Genomic DNA, 6,215 nt, shown 5'->3' with positions numbered 1-6,215 from the left:
TTTTAATACTTTGTCTTTGAGCCTTCAGACTAGAGTTATAAATGATTTACTCTCCACTATTACAGAATTTAGGAAGAGGAACATGGTCACCCACGTCCCAAAAAATTGACCATGAAAACCCTGTGAATAACAGTGGAGCATTGTCTTATATAGCACCAGAAGGTGAGAGGATGGTGCAAAAAGACCAGGCAGTGTTCTGCTCTGCTGTACATAGGTTGCTAGGAGTTAGAATCTACTTGAAAACACTAACAAATAAAAAATTAAAATATTAAGTATTCTGAATTTAACTATATTTTTACCTTTACCAGTGAGTTTTATGCTTTCATGTTTTCATCTTACTATTTACCATCCTTTCATTTCAGCTTGAAAAATTCCCTTTAACATTTCTTGTGAGGTTTGTCTAACGGTGATGAATGCCTTCAGCTTTTGTTTGTCTAGAAAACTCTTTACCTCTCCTTCAGTTCCGAAGAACAACTTTCCTGGGGACAGCTTGCCTGATTGGCAGGGTTTTTTTTTTTTATTTCATCACTTTGAAAATATCATCCCACTCTCTCCTGCAAATTTTCTGCTGAAAAATCTGCTTACAGTCTTATGGGAGTTACCTTGTGTGTAACACTATTGTTTTCTCTTGCTTCTTTTAAGATTCTCTCCTTGTCTTTAACTTTTGACAATTTAATTATGTCTTGGTATGGGTCTCTTTGATTGTATCTTATTTGGTGTTTTGGGGGCTCCCTGATCTGGATGTCTGTTTCTTTCTTAGGTTAGGGATGTTTTCAGTCATTATTTGATTAAGCTTTCTGCCCCTTTCTCTGTCTTGCTTTTCTAGAACCCCTATAATGCATATTCTGGTACACACGCCTGTCTGTTAAGAACTGTTTTTTTGTGTGCTACAGTCCTGTGGGACTCATGAATGCAAGCTTTGTTGGCTGTCAGAACCAGGATATCAAGGGCTCATTCCTCAGATAGCAGCCACAAATGCTGGGGCACCAGATATGTGCACTAGCTCCTACAAGGGAGATACTGGTGACTTGGTGGGAGAGTGTAGGGGAAATGTTTGCTGGTTCACCCGGTTTCCAGGGAGAATTGAAGCCAGTCCCTCGATGCAGGATAAATTAGAACCTGGACTCTTAGGCAGCAGCTTATAAAGTATGCAATTAGATCTCTTTCAGGGAGACTGTGAGATGGGTATTTTTGCCTGCTCTTTCTGCACTGAACCCTGAGGGGATGGCTGTGGTGACTGTTCATGTGCCCATTAAGAACTGTTTCACTGTTTGCTATAGTCTTGTGAGCCTTGTGGGCATAAGCCCCATTGGGTTTGAGAGTTAGGCATTTTAGGAGTCCATCCTCTAGTAGAAATCTTAAAGTCTGGAGCACTAGATGTGTTATACAAAGAGTTTGCTCATCAAGGAGAAGCTGGGAGTTGGGGGTTTGTTGGTAGTACGGGGCTGTGCTGGAAGTGGGTTTACATGAGGGTGTGTCTTAGCCTTTCCTGCCCATTTCAATGTGGGTATTTTCTCATTTTCCCGATGTGTAGGAGTCTCTCAGCTAGTTTCTGGATTACTTTCAGAGGAAATGTCTCTGTGTTTAGCTGTACATTTGATGCATCTATGGGGAGAAAGAAGTTCAGGAGCTTCCCATGTCACAATCTTAGTTGACTCCGCTCCCTTCTGAACTCTTATAGAAGGGAAAAAAAAGCTTTGATAAAATGGCTGTTTCCCCCTCAGAATTTCTACAAAAGACATAAATTATCTTTAATTAGTAGATTATTTTTAGATGATAAAATAGTAAGGACTACTTTCCCCTGATTTCAACATGACAAAGAGCACAATCTTGGAGAAAGGTTCAGCACAATGTGGCCTCTGGGAAATAGAAGACATAAACCTAATATCTTGTGTACAAAAGGAGAGAAATCCCCAAAGCATATGTGGCTTTCTAATAGCATTCCTTTTCACATCTCCACTAACCTTAAGGTCATGATTAGAAGTTCAAATCATCTTTTTATACCTTTATACACAAGTTATTCCTATCAGTGTCTAGCACCTAATTGGTCACATCCCAACTTATTTAATGGAACTTTGCGTTTCAAGAGTTAAACTCATTCTCTTTAGAAACATCACAACTCTACACACGTTTCTAGTCTACTGGGTATAGTGAGATACTGTGCAAATCCATAGGGTGAGCAACTGATTAAATCAAGATATAATTTCATAGGAAATATACTTTAATCTCCCATGTTTCGGTAACTCAAGCTCTGTGTTCAGAGGATAATCATTAAAATTTCAACTGCTTTATCAAAAGTATTCTGGTGAATACTTACTTTTATATTTATTATGTAGTATGTTTCACCTTGAGTTGGTAGTGTTTCCTAGTTGTCAGCTGTATTGCAATTGCTGTGAGAATAATAGTAAGTGAGCTTTTGTGAACTAAGTGAGTAGACATATTCCCTATAACCAATTTGGAGTTGTAAAGATAACACAAGACAGGAATATTGATTTACTTTTTTTTTTTTTTTTAAAGATTTTATTTTTTTCTTTTTTCTCCCCAAAGCCCCCCGGTACATAGTTGTATATTCTTTGTTGTGGGTCCTTCTAGTTGTGGCATGTGGGACGCTGCCTCAGCGTGGTTTGATGAGCAGTGCCATGTCCGCGCCCAGGATTCGAACCAATGAAACACTGGGCCGCCTGCAGCAGAGCGCGCGAACTTAACCACTCGGCCACGGGCCCAGCCCCAATATTGATTTACTTTTAACGTTGCACTATCATGCCAAATTGAGACATATATTCATGTAGCTATTCATTGTATAGATCAATCCTAAGTATAATTAATCATAAGAAGTAGTGTTGGAAACAACACAGTAGGTTACCCAATTCACTGAAAGGCTTGTTGATGCTGCTTTTTCCAGTATATTTTTATGTCTTGTCTAAATTACCTGTCTTTTCTCAGTTCTTATTTTCTAAATTCCTCTTGAAAGCTTTCACAATCTAGCACCTACCTCATTGATTCAAGTTCTTAAGTGATCCTTACTTGTAACTTCACTGTTACTCTATAGTTTTTCCATAATGCAACAGAGGTCAGATAGAAAGGAATGTCATTATAACTAGTATTATTAATCTACCTATGCTGTTCACAGCAAAACAGAAGTGTTAGGTCCTAGGAACTTTAAATGTTAATCACAACACTAATCTTACTAGGGATATTCATGCTATGTATCTGGTCAAGATTTCACTATATATCTGCACCAAACAGATGGACTTCTATAGTACATCACTTTTCTGAAGCTGTTGGGCCTACTTCCATTCTGATTCCAAAAATATTTTATAAAATAAATGCAGCACATTCTACAAAAGGAAAATATTTGTATTAGTGTCAGTTTCATGACCATATACCAAGATAAGGACCTAAAAGGTGATTATTTGGTACTTAACTTAAAGGAGACATTAATATGTTTCCTTTCTTAGAGTCCCATAAATTTTCAAGGACTTATTTGAATATTAAATATGTGTCTTATTATGAAGGGAATTATAAGTAAGATTTACTCACAAGAGAATTATCATGTGTAAATTACAATGTCTGGTGATATTCTACAAGTAATTTTTTTACTTAGGAAAAAAATGACAGTGAAACTGGCAAACTCTTTAACAATCTATATGTACAGTCATAAGAATTGAAACCTGAGAACATGACCTTGGATGCATATGATGCTATTATTAAAGCTGTATGGCATTTAAATAAACTTTTTCTTGTCCTACCAACATGGACTGAGCAAGGGAAAGAATCCATGGCAAAACTCATAATTCAATTTAATCTAAAAAGTGTTAATATTACTTTTAAGTAATTTAAAAGTGAAACTTATCAGTCATATTTTGTTGTCAGCAACTTGGTAAAAATTATTTTATCACAAGAGATGCACTGTAAGAATATTATGAGCCTATGGTTATGTTATTAGCTGTGTGTAGGAGGCAAACTGTCGACTCATCAAAATGGCAATTGTCAAATGATCAGATATTCAGATGAACATACACTTATTTTCAAAGTACTGCCACGTAAAATACAAAGCCTTATGAAATATAACTTAGTAGCAATAGGAAGAGCTAAGAAAAAATATCCTAAATATCAAAGTTTGCTAAGCCGCATAGTCAAGACTTAATTATAGATAGCCTGTATTGAAGCATGACTAATTGACAGACTTTTAAGCAATTCATAAATCAAGGGATAAATATAGACACCCCTTACCTCAAGCATTCATAGCACATGCTTTGTTTTCTTTTTCCTATGGCACTATCTGCTTTTGTCTCTGTCTGACCTTCCAGGATGCATGACTAACCACATAGTTCTTTCAACTGAGAAGCCATGAGAAAAGTAAGCTCCCCTTTCCTTTAAGATCCCACATGATATTGCATTTAGGATGCTATCTGAGAGATTTCACTTCCATTTTTTAAGGCATGAAATTTTTAACTAAAGAGTTTTGTCTGTTTTAAACTGAAAGGTTTATTTTTCTCAATGAACAGAAATTTCCAAGTCAGGCAGAACAGGGCTGGTTGCAGTTGTTCAAGGAAATCATCAGGGCCCAGGTTCATTCTTTCATTTTTCTCAGCCAACATTGGCAAATGGCTTTCATTTACATAACTTCAAGATGCCTGCTGCACCACCAAGAAACAAAAAGGGAAGATCTTGCTAAGTTACATCTGTATATATTGGCCAAATAAATTTTTTTTAAAGATTTTATTTTTTTCCTTTTATCTCCCCAAAGCCCCCGAGTACATAGTTGTGTATTCTTCATTGTGGGTCCTTCTAGTTGTGGCATGTGGGACGCTGCCTCAGCGTGGTTTGATGAGCAGTGCCATGTCCGCGCCCAGGATTCCAACCAACGAAACACTGGGCCGCCTGCAGCGGAGTGCACACACTTAACCACTCGGACACGGGGCCAGACCCCAAATAAATTTTTTTAAATACTTTCAGATAGTGATAAAGTTCTCTGAAGAAAAAGGAAACAATGTAATAAATAGGGATGGGCATGGATTTTGCTTTCCATAGCTTGGTGAGTTTTGGTGTATCTGATGTGGTGCCATAGAGGCAGATAATTATAGAATTACAAGGAGGCATCCATGCAGTTATGTAGAGGAAGAACATTCTTGACAAAAGGATGAAATAGAGCTGGAGTGGTATACATATACAGTGTGTGTGTACATGCTAGCTACATACACAATACATATATATGTATAAATATTTTAACTTTTTATTGCTAGGTATAATAAAAATACAAAAAACTACATAAATGTCCAGCTTAATTATTTTAAGTAGAGTTCACAAATATATTCATATTAGTCATAAATATATAAATGTATTCATATAGGACACATTTAAATTTGAATTCCAGATGAACAATGAATCACTTTTTTACTAAAACTGTGTACCAAATATTGCATTGGACAAACTTATACAAAAGTCGATTCATTTTTTATCTGAAATTCAAATTCAACTGGGCATGCTGTATATGTGTGTGCATGCACATGCATGTGTGTGAGTTTATTGCTATATCTTACAATCCAAATTATAAGACTTATTCTAACAACTACCAATCGGGTCAGGATATAAAATTTTATTAACCACTTGTGATGGGCTGAATAATGTCCTACACCTCCCAAAAAGGTCCATATTCTAATCCTCAGAACCTATCAATATGTTAAGTTACATGGCAAAAGGGACTTTCAGATGTGATGAAGTTAAGGCTCTTGAGATGAGGAGGGATATTATCCCCAATAGTACAGGACTTAGCCTAAATGAACCTGGTATAATTACAATAATCCTTACAAGAGGGAGGCAGGAGGTCAGAAAGAAAAGAAGATGCTATACTGCTGGTTTTGAAGATAGAGCAAGGGGCCACAAGCCAAGGAATGCACGGGACCTTTAGAAGCTAGAATAGGAAAGAAACAGATTCTCCCTTAGAACCTCTGGAGGGAGCATGGCGTTGTCAATTCTTTGATTTTAGCTCCCCTAAGACCCACTTAGGAGATCTAACCTGCAGAACTGTAAGATAACAAACATCTTATTTTAAGCCACAAATTTGTGGTAATTTGTTACAGTAGCAATAGGAAACTAATGCACCACCATAAAAGTTCTCCATGATGCTTTGTCCCCTAAGGGTAACTATTATCCTGAAGAATTATAATAATCACTTCTTTACTTATCTTTATAGTCTTATCTCATAAGTGTTT

The sequence above is a fragment of the Equus caballus genome, chromosome X (assembly GCF_041296265.1).
Source record: "Equus caballus isolate H_3958 breed thoroughbred chromosome X, TB-T2T, whole genome shotgun sequence".
NCBI lineage: Eukaryota > Metazoa > Chordata > Mammalia > Perissodactyla > Equidae > Equus > Equus caballus.
This window is presented reverse-complemented; position numbering follows the sequence as displayed.